At 50.7% G+C, this 4,541-nt stretch overlaps 6 non-coding genes across 6 annotated transcripts; 3 read left to right on the forward strand and 3 right to left on the reverse strand.

The window, feature by feature from the left end:
* Positions 1-1,924: 1,924 nt before the first annotated feature.
* LOC122762260 lies at positions 1,925-2,043 on the reverse strand. The gene has a single exon (XR_006358678.1). It is a non-coding gene; the product is annotated as a 5S ribosomal RNA (ribosomal RNA).
* Positions 2,044-2,153: 110 nt separating this feature from the next.
* Positions 2,154-2,272, reverse strand: LOC122762263. Its single transcript, XR_006358681.1, has one exon. It is a non-coding gene; the product is annotated as a 5S ribosomal RNA (ribosomal RNA).
* A 402-nt stretch (positions 2,273-2,674) lies between these two features.
* LOC122762264 lies at positions 2,675-2,838 on the forward strand. The gene has a single exon (XR_006358682.1). It is a non-coding gene; the product is annotated as a U1 spliceosomal RNA (small nuclear RNA).
* Positions 2,839-3,485: 647 nt separating this feature from the next.
* LOC122762261 lies at positions 3,486-3,598 on the forward strand. Its single transcript, XR_006358679.1, has one exon. It is a non-coding gene; the product is annotated as a U5 spliceosomal RNA (small nuclear RNA).
* A 182-nt stretch (positions 3,599-3,780) lies between these two features.
* On the forward strand, positions 3,781-3,973 carry LOC122762265. The gene has a single exon (XR_006358683.1). It is a non-coding gene; the product is annotated as a U2 spliceosomal RNA (small nuclear RNA).
* A 124-nt stretch (positions 3,974-4,097) lies between these two features.
* Positions 4,098-4,216, reverse strand: LOC122762262. The gene has a single exon (XR_006358680.1). It is a non-coding gene; the product is annotated as a 5S ribosomal RNA (ribosomal RNA).
* Between the last annotated feature and the right edge of the window lie 325 nt (positions 4,217-4,541).

Consider the following 4,541-nt stretch of genomic DNA (forward strand, 5'->3'; position numbering starts at 1 on the left):
CCGGCAATAACTGGCTACTTTTGGCTGAACAGGCGGCCAACGCGTCTAGGACCAGCTGCGTGGTCTGCATGGGATGAAGACCCCTGCTTCGCGTAGTTCCCGCCGCGTTACCAGCCAGCTGTATCATGGACGTTATGAACCGCAACAATCCCGGTAACACCAACTGTTCGTTTTGGGATTACGTTCATCCCCTTACATCGGGCGAAAAATTAAAACCGATATTCTCCACAACTGTGGCGGTGGCGAACTTCTCCTGTGTCCAGTTGACTGGTACCGGGCAATACATTGGCCGGGTGAACTCAGCACTATGCGCGTCGAACACTTCAGCTGACACCACTTTCCACCCCAAGTCTCGTAGTGACATCTGGTGGTGGTGCGGGACTGACAAACTATATGACCTAATGCCACGGAACGCATTCGGTAGCTGTGCGCTGGTTACCTTGTTGTTGCCTGTCACGATATATCCCACTTCTGCGAAAGCCCTGTTAAATCGATTGTCTAGCCTGATTCCCGAGCATTGGGGGCGGGTGAAGCGCGACAATTCCGATTCTCGCCAATGACTATCACAATCTGACCCCACATACATTGATGCCATAGGAGTTCCCCGAGGCATACCCGACGAATACAAACTCACTGACCAAGTTGCTGCTGGGTTTGAATCAATACTCTGCTGGTGGTGCACGACTAACAAAAATGTGGATCGGATTAATTACGTCCATTATAATGTACAGCGGCTCGGCAATTGGACCCAAGAAGGGTTTGCCGCGGTACACGAACAATTGAAGGACACATCCCTAATGGCGTTCCAGAATAGGATTGCTGTAGACATGCTCCTGGCTGAAAAAGGGGGTGTGTGCGCTATATTTGGCGACCAATGTTTTACATTTAACAATACGGATTCCAACGGCCGTCTCACTCAGGCACTAGACGGGTTGCGCACGTTGAATAAGAAAATGAAGGAACATTCGGGAGTGGACACTTTCATGTGGGATCAGTGGATGGACGTGTTCGGCCGCTATAAGGCTTTGGCATCTTCTGTTTTGGTCTCAATTTCCATTTTTGCGGCTGTTCTAGTTTGTTGCGGTTGTTGTTGTATTCCTTGCGCCCGGTCCCTTTGCAATCGTCTCATCACTCAGGCCATCGAGAAACTTGACCCACCTGCTTACCAGATGTTATCTTATGACCCTCTTCCCTCCTTTGACCCTTCCCCTGACCCCACCCTTCCAGTTTAATGAATGTTGGTAGTGCCATTTTAGATCTTTGCTGCTGTTTCTGTCTTTCTGGAATTTTGTTGTTTTCTCTTGTTTATGTTGATTTCTTGTATTTAGTGTTTTGCTCATTCCTTCCACCATTTATGTTGGCCTCCTTCAGAGGCCAAAAGGGGGAATTGAAGACAGTATTTTCCCTCTGATATGACTTACATATTAATTGAAGACAGTATTTTTTCCTCTGACATGACTTACATATTATGTTTACCAGATGTACCAGTCTCATATCTTGTTTTCACTACCTTAAACGACTTTAACTACACTTTAGCTGCACTACACTGGTGCCACAAGATTTGCATAACACCACATGATTAACTACCACATCAGCCCTAACAGACAAACGACTCCTCATAAGGACATGACTCACATGACTCAGACGACCCCCTACCACAGCTATAAGATACACGGAATTCCACACTGGACCCAGACTCCAGCTGCGACTCTCGGGTTACACTTTGTACTTTGTGCCATTTTGTAACTCAAGAATAAACAAGAACTGCTTTGCTCAAACTCAACATTGCCTCCTCCATTCTTTCCAACCGAGGATCCAAACGAACCAGAGGAAGGAACATCCTTCAGAAGGCTGTCCCAAGGTGCCTGTGCGTCAATTTAATTGCGAGCCCATGTTTCTTGTAAGGAAGCAGCAGCGGTGTAAAAGCTTACAGCACCTGGTATTCCCAGGCGGTCTCCCATCCAAGTACTAACCCGGCCCGACCCTGCTTAGCTTCCGAGATCAGACGAGATCGGGCGTGCTCAGGGTGGTATGGCCGTAAGCCGAGGGGCTGGTGACAGAGAGTGCCTTTATGGACTAGGCAAGGCCCCTGCTCGTGGAGGGGCATGTTTCTTGTAAGGAAGCAGCAGTGTAAAAGCGTGCAGCGGTGTAAAAGCTTACAGCACCTGGTATTCCCAGGCGGTCTCCCATCCAAGTACTAACCAGGCCCGACCCTGCTTGGCTTCCGAGATCAGACGAGATCGGGCGTGCTCAGGGTGGTATGGCCGTAAGCCGGGGGGTTGGGGACACAGACTGCTTTTATGGACTGGGCAAGGCCCCCTGCGCGTGGCGGGGCTCAAAAGTCAGCCTTTCGGACACACTGCACTTCAGCCTTTATCTCCACCACATGCTACACTCTAGTCCAGTATCGGGAAGCGACACCGAGATGGGCAAGCGGCTGTTGGTGCCGTCATGTCCAGTTGTTGCTGAATCTATAGGAAACGACAGCCAGGTATGCCAGTAAAAAAGGTCGAGTGTTTCCTCTCCAATGTGTGCTGGAGGTTGAAGTTGAACATAGCACAGCATTAACGAGCAACTGAGTCAAGGCATTGGCCTCTGGGATTATTCATTTCCAGCACCATCAGCCAAGAGCTGTGTCTGGCAAGAGCCACCCGGTGTTTGGCGAGTACACCTCATACTTACCTGGCAGGGGAGATACCATGATCAAGAAGGCGGTTCACCCAGGGCGAGGCTCAGCCATTGCACTCCGGCTGTGTTGACCCCTGCAAATTCCCCAAACGTGGGAGTCTTGACTGCATAATTTTTGCTAGTGGGGTGCTGCGTCCGCGCTTTCCCCCGATGATGTCGTTGTAAGCAAAGGTCAGCCGCCCGAAGTTCAACGTTGTGTGCCCATCTCCAAACTTCTCACGTCCTTGCGGAGCAACATCCCCAGTCTTTCCAAGTTGCTGGGAACGTGATGGTTGTGGGTGTTGTCTTTCAGCTCAAAGCAAATGTCACGCTCCCTTTCCCAACTCTTTGTAGAAGAACTCGATTGTTGGAGATGGATCCATGGCCATCATGCCAAGGGTTAATACTTTGGCGCTTGCTCTGTTCACTCCGTGCAGTGACCTGATGTTGAAGTGATGCCAGGAGCAACTCACCATTTCAGAAGCCCGGATGAGGTGGGAAATGGCCCGGCAGTTTGTACTGCTCAGTGTGACAGGGAGCTGCTTTGCTCATGCACTCACGTCTACCACTAAATGTTGGAGGTGTGCCAGTGAGCGAGGAATGTGCCACAGCCTCAGCGACTGATAGAAAACTGCAGCGCACAACCGACAGTAGGAAAGCGCTTCCAAACATGCAGTCAAATCTGGGCGGTTTATTGGCCGACTAAGCAAAAACGTTGAAGGAAGGCCGTCCCAAGGTGGCCGGCCGGCCGGCCGACCGAGACTGTGGTGACTCCGGCGGATAGACTCCTCGGCTGCTCTCCAGGACAGGGGCTACGTTGACTCTGGTTTCTCTTCAAAATGCACAAGTCTTTCGCCTTTTACTAAAGACTTCCGTGGAGAGGGACGTTCAAGAGTTTAAGTTATTTTTGGTGGGCTTTGCTGTAAGGCTGCGCCCTTTGAGTGTGTCAAATGTCAAGCAGCTGTCTGTCAAGGCTCAGAGGTGCACTTAGGTCAACCTTGGGGCGGAGGTGATCAGCAGCAGCAGCCTTTGTTATGCGCCCTTAAAAACATGGCACCACAACAACTGACTTGTGTGCCAAGATCTTGGGTTGGCCCCAGACACCTGTGGGCCATCGCTTCTCGGCCTTTTGGCTAAGATCAAGTGTAGTATCTGTTCTTATCAGTTTAATATCTGATATGTCCTCTATATGGGGATTAAATATTAAATGCATTTTTGAGCAGTGGGAGGTGAAAACTGGGGCTTGCTCTCTTCACTCCTTGCATTGACCTGGTATTGCAGTGCCACCAGGAACGGTGCACCATTCTCTTTTTTCTGTGAAAAGCAAAGCGAAGCTGAAACCAGAAAGACATCAACCCGTGCCTGTGCGTCAATTTAATTGCGAGCCCATGTTTCTTGTAAGGAAGCAGCAGCAGCAGCAGCAGCGTAAAAGCTTACAGCACCTGGTATTCCCAGGCGGTCTCCCATCCAAGTACTAACCCGGCCCGACCCTGCTTAGCTTCCGAGATCAGACGAGATCGGGCGTGCTCAGGGTGGTATGGCCGTAAGCCGGGGGTTGGGGACACAGACTGCTTTTATGGACTGGGCAAGGCCCCCTGCGCGTGGCGGGGCTCAAAAGTCAGCCTTTCGGACACACTGCACTTCAGCCTTTATCTCCACCACATGCTACACTCTAGTCCAGTATCAGGAAGCGACACCGAGATGGGCAAGCGGCTGTTGGTGCCGTCATGTCTAGTTGTTGCTGAATCTATAGGAAACGACAGCCAGGTATGCCAGTAAAAAGGTCGAGTGTTTCCTCTCCAATGTGTGCTGGAGGTTGAAGTGGAACATAGCACAGCATTAACGAGCAACTGAGTCAAGGCATTGGCCTCTGG

Source organism: Solea senegalensis, unplaced genomic scaffold, assembly GCF_019176455.1.
Source record: "Solea senegalensis isolate Sse05_10M unplaced genomic scaffold, IFAPA_SoseM_1 scf7180000015434, whole genome shotgun sequence".
NCBI classification, from domain to species: domain Eukaryota; kingdom Metazoa; phylum Chordata; class Actinopteri; order Pleuronectiformes; family Soleidae; genus Solea; species Solea senegalensis.